Genomic DNA, 10,004 nt, shown 5'->3' with positions numbered 1-10,004 from the left:
TTGCTTATCCTTTTTTTTCCCCCCAACTCTGCTATATTTCTCTCCTTTGTCTCTCTATGCAATAGTTTTTTTTCTGCCTCCAACTCCCATGCATGCCCCCCTCCACCCCCACATTCTTCCCCATATTTCACAATGTGAAAAGTCACACAGAGTTTTCCTTCTAGGGTTTTTGCGGACAGGAAGTCCATATTTAATGAAGTGACTCTCTTGTTAAAATGCTTTTAAGTGCTCCTGTGCAGGGCTTCAGGCTGGAGGGGAGGGGAGGAGGCGGGGGCTGAGGCTTTTATTTATTCATTGGGCGGTTCAGTGCCTCTTCCCCGCTCCAGCTCTGTGAAGAAGGAAGAGGATTAGAGGAATGAATCCCCCACCCCAACACACACACACACACACACACACACACACACACACACACATACACACCCTTCCTCCCGCTGCCCTTTGCTGGCCGTGTTTCCTCCCTCGGGGGACACCCCTGCGTCAGTCCACATTAACATCCATCAGAGCATGGTGCTCCAGAGGGGGACGAGCCTCTGTCCCACTGTGAGTCGCACATACATGCATGAATACATGTAAGCACACGCAAACTCACGCACACCCACATACACAAACGTGCAAGGCGAGGGTGCACACAGGAACGTGCACAGTGTAGCAGCAGACACGTTCTCAAACCAACACTCCTCGAACTTATGAGTCACGGACTCCAAGTGTCTCCGTCACCCCACTGCTGTTCCCGCCTTGAGCTATGCTCAAATTCAGTTTTGTTTATATTTTACATTCAAACTGGACTTGTTTCCAGTGAGCCCTCCAACGTGTTGGAGTTATACAAGTGCAGCTGTCCCTTACTTGATCAGTAGGTGTATTTGAACAAGTTTGTACGAGAATCTGAAGAGTGTCGGGAATCAGACCGAGGAGAAGGAGACGAAGAAGAGGAGAAAGTTTCTCAGAGTGAAGGCTGAGATCGTGCGTTGTGCTGATTCCTCTTCTCTTTGTGTGAAGTTTTGTCTGCTCCCTCGTTATCTCTCCTCGCTCGCAGAATGGGAGGGGAGCTGAGACTCGGGCTGGATGAGAGAGGCATATCATTAACCAAGAGTGTTTCTACAACAAAGCACAGACTCCATCAAATCCCACTCATTCCCACACACTGGTGTCACACTCATCATTCTCCTGCACTGAACTGCTGTGTGAAAAAAATGCCCTCATTTGTCAAAGGCACATATCATTTTTTGTCAGCAGGCCTAATAGAAATTCCTTTAATATTTTCCTCTTTCAAATCTTTTAGAATTTTGAAGGTCTAATGCTCATATCTAAAATTGGATTATATTTGTTAGGGCTTGACTGATGTGCATGTGTGAGTATGTGCTTGTGTGTGTGGGTGTTGTGTGCATGTGAAAACACATGAATCTTCATTGGAAGGATTCACTGTAGCCGTGCAGAGGGATGCAGACTGTTTCTAATTCACCACGCTGACCTAGATTCCAAAATCAGGCACACAAAATGAGAGATGCTGCCCCATGTCAGCGCACACACTCACACTCAAACACGACAGACAAAAAGAAAACATATTAATCTATGTGTTACAAGATCTCTCCTTTCCATTCATCACTTCTTACTTTGACAGATCCAGCAACTGATTTTGATCCATTCACACCAAATCGCATATCTGTAATTCTCCCCCCTTTTTTTTTCTCATTTCAGAGCTTCCCCTCCTCCTTCTCTCATCTTGGAATCTCACATCAAACTGAAATGTTAAAATGCAAATTCATTTTTCCCGCTAGCTCAGTTCACACAAACTTATAATTGGATTCTGCCTATTAATATAAAAGCTTTCTTCATCCTCATCATTCGATCTCATATTATAGTCTTTCCACGATACACATGAACCGGCCTCATTCCACGATAAGACAGGCACAGGGAAAAAAAAGACAGAGAGGCAGAGGAGGACGGAGAGGACAGTCGCCTCATTAGCATGGAAAAGTGTCTTATTGAATCATGGAGTAAGGCCAAAACCAAGGTAGCGCAGTTAACATGAGTTAGGAGCATAACGGAAGTGTGCACATCTGCCTTGTTAATGTGGGGTCAGTAGTTTTGCTACCCTCTTGTCTTTTCCCTCCTGTTTCCCCTCCCATCAGCTGCTGCATTCAAGCTAACCTGAGAATATTTTTTGAGGGTGGATGGAAGATGCATCGCTCAGAGAGGCAGATGGGGGGGGGGGGCTGCACTCTGTGACCTGGGCTAACTAGCATGTTCAGGCTGAGAAACAAAGGGATTGATGCCACCAAACGGCAGAAAGAGGAAAAAGGAACGGAGGAGCAGATAATCAGCGCGCGACGGTCGGGAAAGAGACAGACGGCCTGAGAGAGAGCACCAGATGCTGTGTGGGAGGGTTATTTAATTGATGATATCACACCTCTCTTTCCCTCTTTCTCTCCCTCTTGTTCTCCCTCTTTGCTTCCTCCAACACACACATGCAGGTTCACAAATACACACACACACACACATACACACACACACATACACACACACACACACACACACACACACACACACACATTAAGACTCATGCACACAGTATTTGCCCTGTCACCTTCTTATCCTTGCATGACAGCCACCCACACTTCTCCCTGCTCTATTCTGCCCACCTTAGGCTCCCCGGGGATTTGCGAGGCCCGTAGTGTGTGTGAACCCACAAAAAACAAACTTGAATCAGTAACTCCCACCAGAGCGACATAACAATATTGTGTAGATGCCTTATCTAAGATTATGATTAAGAAAGGAGCTGGTTGTAAATTCACGCAGCAACAAAACACACAAAGGAAGAAAAAAACATCTCAATTATATGTCTTCTCTGCTCTGTGCATTAAGTCATTTGAAATTACATAACACCAATTTGATTCAAAGTTTGAAGAGCACAAACAACATTGCCACAGCTCAGCCACAGTTTCTGCTTTGTTATTACACTTTGCCTCTCTACATGAAGATAGAAACTGTTCCACATGCTTTCTGCTAAACCAGAAAAGCCCGAGAAAACGAGTCTCATTAATTAGCTTCTCATTTGTAAATGCAAATGAGCTTAATTAAAAAATAGACTCTCCTTTTGCGGGCTTCAAAGGGAGACAGTGAGGCCTAATCAGGAGGTTTGTTCAGCTGTGGCACTAATGAGACATATTTGGCCTAACGAGGGAGCGATGCCCTAATTTGTTTATGCTAATGATATGAAACAGTGCTTGTCCTTTTGGTGTATCTGGGAAGGGATCAGTCACACACACGCCTCGGTGCGATGTACCTTCAGGGTTTCATTCAACGTTGGCGAGGTGGTGCAGCGGCCTTGCTGAATTGTTTCAGTAGGTTAATTGGCTTAATTAGCCTAATAGAGATCATCGGGGCGACGACTCAATGTCAAGGCATATGTGGGTTTCTGAGGCATTATCCATGCAAATATTGTGCAATGAAAAAGAAGAAAAAGATGTAGCTTCTCTTGCTGTGGCACAGATGTCAGATTCACTCAGTCAACCTTTTTACTTTAAATGTTCCCGGAGAAGCAAACAAAGAAATACAGGTCCAAGTCAAGTCCCACGGCTTAAAGCATAATTGCACTTTATTACAGGCTGGCTCTTATTTTCATTGCTGTCACTATTTTTTATCAGTAACAATAACCTTATACTCACCACAGTATTTGCTGCTAAGAACTGAGTATGCAACAATATCACCAAACAAAAGTGCAACTGGGTAAAAATACAAGTTAGACAATCATACAGGTTTCAAAGCAGCACTTGTCAATTGTTGATGGTGAAGTTGATGGCAAAGACTCAATTGTGAAAAGGGTTGCCATTAAATTTGGTGCAGACATTCATACAGGCATTCACGGCATCCCAAGGACAAATCCGACGACTGTGGTGATTACCTGACTTTTTATCTAGTTAACATTTTTAATTTTGAGTGAACGGTCTGAACAGCTATTCAACGGACTGTCATGAAATCTGGACATACACGTTTTCTTCAGGCTGATTTGTAATAACTTTGGTGATCCCTGAACCTCTCATTTAGCACCATCAGCGTGTCAGAACTTCACTTTGTCCACTACTTTGGATTATGACATTCCCATCAGCCTCAGCTATACTTTAGGTTTACTGCTAATTAGCAGTGGTGTTTTCTCCTGGAGGACAAGGGAAGCCGAGCTTCCACTGTTTTACACACTGTAGTTGTCATTATGATAAAAAACACTCAGACTCAGTAAATGTTCTGTGGTGTAGCTGCCATCCCTCCTCTTCCCCATTCTCATGTAGGTAAACAGCGCCCCTCTAAATAATGTGTGAGCGTCTGGTGAAACTACGGTGGCCGTGAGCTGTAGACTAATGTCATCCCCCACCCCCTTACATAGAGTCTTGGCTTCCTCTGTAATTTTCCCCCACGCCGCGCCACTGCTAATCAGCCAATATTAGTGTGCTCATATGCTAAACTGGTGAACATGGTAAACACTATATCTGTTAAAGATCATCATGTTACCGTTGCCATTATGAGCATGTTAGCATGCTGACACTAACATTTAGCTCAAGGAAAGCCAAGTTAATTCCACAGCAGCATGGATGTGGACATGTTATATCAACAATAGATCAAATTAATACACGTTGCTCTTTCTGCTGAATGTGTTACAAAGCTATTGCACACACCTTCACTGCAACAACTTTATAAAGGTATAATGTGTAATTGTTGCATTTTTAGCTTGTACTGTTGCCCCAAAGTGGCCAAAAGAAATCGATGCATGCATCTTTAAACCAAACCCCAGTTTAGAAAACAAAGTTTGAGTTTGAGGTGAGATTAGTGACATCTCAAGTGAGCTCATTTTCAGTTTTAAATAATCTGGCTAATTATCAGACTGCTCGTGTTTCTTGCCCTATCTGACCTTGTTGTACAATGCGGTCATGTTCCCAGAGCTCAACAATTAATGCAGTAATTACTATGTTGTCATAGATGTAATTGCCAGAACTACAAAGACCAAAGTTGTAATAAACAGGAATTATCCTTTAAGGCAACGTAATGTTAACTTTATATAAATGGAGTCTGAAGTGTGAGTATGCTGTGCTTGATTTTTATGAAGTCACATCCCTCTTATATCTGATTCCTATTTAGGTATATTTTAGGCGTACGTGTGCTTTTGTGCATACAGTACGAGCATACATGTGCATGTGTGTGTGTGAGTGACAGAGTTCCCTCCGCTATTTTGTTCACCGTTGACTGAGTGTGAGGCCGAGTGAGACGGCAGCATGGCTGGCCCTCACTGATAACTAGGCACAGGCAGAGTCCTGTGCTCTGTGCTTCTATTTAAAACACACACACACACACACACACACACACACACACACACACACACACACACACACACACACACACACACACACACACACACACACACACACACACACACACACACACACACACACACACAAATACACACACACATGCGCGTTAATTAATCCAAAAATGGAAGGGAAATCGAAAAAAAAAACACTGTCTCCACTTTTAATTGGACTGACTGTCGTCCAACCATAAAGAGAAAACAAGCTCAATCATTCTCCTCCATCTTGTCGCTTGTTGAATTATTGATAGACGGAGCAAACTGCGCTACAAAATGAAATGGGGAAGGAGCACTGGGCTGGAGTGTGTTTGAAAGTAGTGATAAAATTTGATTATTCATGTGTGATGCATGCTGCGTGGATTCTTGTAACAGAGTGAAGAGGAGTACTGAGTTTCTCCATGGTGACTGTAGAGAACCTGTATGTGCCAGACAAGCCAGCTGGTATCTTGTTGTCCAAGTACACAATGCTCCAACAAAAAAAAGAAAAGAAGAAGAAAAAAGAAAAATAACTGATGTAGATGAGGTAGTTATAATCACAGGACATTCATTATTCAATCATATTTGAACCACTGTGTAAATGCTTATCCTCTACTAACCATTACACATTGCCTTTCTGACTCTTTTCCTCTTTGCTCGACCAGTTTTCCCTCCTCCCCATGTAAACCCTCTTAATATACTGTAATCATCTCTTCATTTTTTTCTTGCATCCTGAATTATCTGGTCCTAGTGAAAAGCTAGGAACAGCTAGCTTTTTATATCAGATTGGCTTTCTTCCAACAGTCACTGGGATTTTTTTCAGAAAAGATTTTGGCATCTGAGCTTTCTATTTGTCAAGATATTTGCCCTCTCATGGCTCCGGGTGACCAGAACCAGTGGGGTCTTTCTGCTTTTAAACTGAACAACACCTCTTTAAAAATCCAATTGTAGCTAAAGCCTTGCACAAATTATATAGGTAATCTTTAATGTGACATATTGGATGTGCCCTCTTATTGATAACAATAGCAGTATTTAAAAAAAAAAATCTGATTCTATAATGGACTTTTTACTGTTTGATACCATAATAGAAGGATGCTAACAGTTTTTGACCTCCAATGTTTTGATACCTCAACCAGATAATGAGGATGGGGAAATCCCTGAATAGGCTTCTGTGCTTTGACAGTGACAAAACATGTTCGACTTAAACTTCTAGAGGCCAAATAGAGACCTTGAAATATTCCCCTCATCAATTAATCTCCATTCAATGACACACTGCTTTACTTAGCCAACCATTCAGCCTCCTCTGGCTGCTATAATTGTCCCAGTTAATTGCTTTTCAACTCTCTTTGATTACAAGGCCGACTCTGAATGGCTGGTGTACATGGCTCAAAGTTGGGTGCTCCTCGCTCTTCCCTTGGTCCTACTCCATTTCCACCCCCACCCCCCTCCTTGGTCACAACAGGTCTCACCACCAACACCCCCCCCCCTCCCCTAACCCTACAGTCCAAGGTATCAGTGTTGTAGTCTATACGATTTTCACAAACCTATTCATCAAGCCGACATGCATATATTATGGTGTCTGTTAAACTTTGATTTACTGATAGACAATAAACCTATCCGGTTAGAGAATGTTCATAGTAGAGAATTAAAAAATAAACTCTGAGGGAAGGGGGTAATAGTTTCACATCATCTGTAATAATATGTCCGACAAGCACGAGAAAATTTAAGACTAATGTTTAATCTGCAAGAAGAGCTGTAATGGCTGGTTCTATTTCTCACATTATCAAAAATGGGTAACACTTTACTTTAAGTCTCCCTGTTTAGCATTTATAAGTAGCATATAAACATTTGATAAATGGTTACTAACACACTACAGTGCAGTTGTGAGCAGATTTAAGTGTTTATTAATGTATTTGTCAGCAACTATAACTCCTCCTGTGGAACCCAATAAGTGGAAGCTGCTGTGTAACCAGATAATAAATGACATTGTTGTAAAACACAGTTATGATAAACTAAAATGTTTAGAGAAAGCTATAATTGTTGACACATATTGTACATTTTTAAACATATTAAAACGCCCTCGTAGCTGCATCCAATTATCATTATAGTGTGTTTTAAACTATTTATTAGTAGATGTTTGTCTACTGCTTACAAATGCCAAACAATGGGACAGGGCGTAAAGTGTTATCCAAAAATGATACGGTTTGTTTAAAATAAGATATTGTTGTTTCACCATAAAGTGACAAAGGCAAAAACACACAGAAAACTGTATGAAGGGCAAATGTGGAGAAGATATATTGATGTTAGCTCTTGAAAAGAGCGCTGCTCTACAACTGTTCCTGACAATTTATGTACTGTTGAGGTTGGTTAAGGAAGCAGAGTCCATGATTGGAAAGAGATGGGGGTTGGTGTTGGTGTGTGTGTGTGTGTGTGTGTGTGTGTGTGTGTGTGTGTGTCGCTCCTGCGTCTTTCTCCTCTCCCTCCACAGCTCACACGGAGGCGACAGAGTCCCTCTCATTACTGAACAGCACAGCCCCCAAACAAAGGCTCACGCACTGACAGTGGCGCGTGTTCAATACCGATAACTAGTGTGGCCTCTCATCTGAATTAGCATGCCGTATAGGCCTTGACACATATTCACACCAACACACACAGACACACACATGCAGGCACAGGCATGCATTCAAGTCCAAAGACACACACATACACACACACACACACACACAAAAAATACATACATGCACACACAATGAAAGACACACCCTTATGTGCAATTATTCACACAGGCACACACACACACACGCACACATACTCATCCTGCAAACTCTTGTGTTGAACAGATAGCGAGCGCCAGATTACTCTGCAGCGGCAACTTGAATATGCATTCAAGCTTTGCGTCGTCAGCATTGGCTTTTGTTCTCCATGTGGAGAAGAGCCACACAAAGCCTTTCGACATCAAAGACACAGAACAACAGAAATAGCAAACTGTAAAATACTAACTGTGGTTCTGAGGGATGCTGCCGGGTTGCTGCACAGAAGAACCATGCAAATAAGCAACGCAGCGTTATTTCTGCTCCACTTGAATGTTACTTTCTCCTCATCTGGCCTTCTGCATGTTTCACACCTGGCTGGTTAAATGTGCTACTGGGCCTGGAGATGTCTGCTGCTGAGGGGTGAGCAGCGATGAGGCAGCGCAGGTGCATGCACACTCAAACACACGCATGCACTTACCAGGCTGACCTTTGTGCTTTTAAGTTCATTTTAGACTAAGTCCTTGTATTGCACACCATAGAGACATGCAGTGTAAGATTGTCAGAAAATCGCATCTTTAAAATAAGTAGCCAATAGTTGAGCTCATTGCTATAAATAAATACCTTTCTCCTTTTATGGAAACCATGTGGTAAAAGCAGGCTGCACGAACGTTACCCCCTGTCACTCACAATCACAATGGTTTGTTCATCTGTCATATCTCTTTAATGCTATATTGCTTTTCTGTTGTGATTGGGCCAGTAGTCCCTACGTGTACTGCAGTTTGATGCAATGATAGTATGAAGCAAGACGGGGGGGGGGGGGTTTGTTCCTGCACATGCAGCTGTACACATCGGTAATTGCATATTTGTGGCGAGCACGGGAGATTTTTGCCCCTGTGCGTTGTACTATCTATATTTCAAAGGACACTTCAACGCGGGTGGCAGTGACCCGCTTTGCAAATGAGTTCAGGGTTGAGGAATATTTACCAAACGCAGATAGCGTGTCATTTCTCACGCTGATAATGAGGGGGAAATGCGAGGGAAGACAACATGGAAGAGGAGGAGTGGAGGAAGAAAAGTGAGGAGAGGTGGAGTGCAGGAAGGAAAGCCTAAAATATGCATGTCATCATGTGGATGACTGATAGCTTTCTGTGAAAGCTTCTCTTGATGCGCGTGTGCGAGGCTGGCTTCTAATTGAGCACTGCTGCCAATCACAAGTGCTCATAGTGTGTGTGCGTGTGTATGTGTGTGTGTGTGTTGCAGTGTTACATTCCCTTGCTGAAGCATTGAACACACACACATGCACACACAGAACTCTGTGTCTTTGATCATCTGAGTGAGACTGTTCTCTCCACGTTCTAATTAGCTTGGTGTTAAACTGCGAGAGACAACAGAGATCAAGCAGCAAACCCCAAAGATGATCAGTTCATAGTGAGAATGTGACTATCACCCTAAACTATCAATACCAGTCTGCGAGACTAACCACTATCAGGGCTTACACTGCAACTACAAAGAGACATGGTGATATGTTCTGTCTTCTCAGGCTTTTGTTGCATATCCTTGTAAACCTCTGGAAAAATGATAAATCTTACATGTTGGTGCTGTTTTTCATCTCAAGTGGAAACATAAGAAATCAAACCAGCCAGAGGAGGAAAGACAGGACCCGTGACTGTAAATGGACTGCAAAATTCAACCCAAGTAACTATAGTAACCATTTTTGTGTGGATTTCTGTCTTTAAGTTTATAAAATAGTGGAGCGCATCATCACAGAACCACCGCCACTGTGTTGACTCACTGTGCAGCAGACACGAACTGAATTGCATTGGATGAACGAACTGTTGTTGAAAATGTTGATTTCCAATTAAAGGCATTAAGAAGAGGTTTTGTTTGGGTGTTTATCTATATCAAAATAAAGGTCACAGGTT

This window comes from Seriola aureovittata, chromosome 9 (assembly GCF_021018895.1).
Source record: "Seriola aureovittata isolate HTS-2021-v1 ecotype China chromosome 9, ASM2101889v1, whole genome shotgun sequence".
Taxonomy (NCBI): Eukaryota; Metazoa; Chordata; class Actinopteri; order Carangiformes; family Carangidae; genus Seriola; species Seriola aureovittata.
This window is presented reverse-complemented; position numbering follows the sequence as displayed.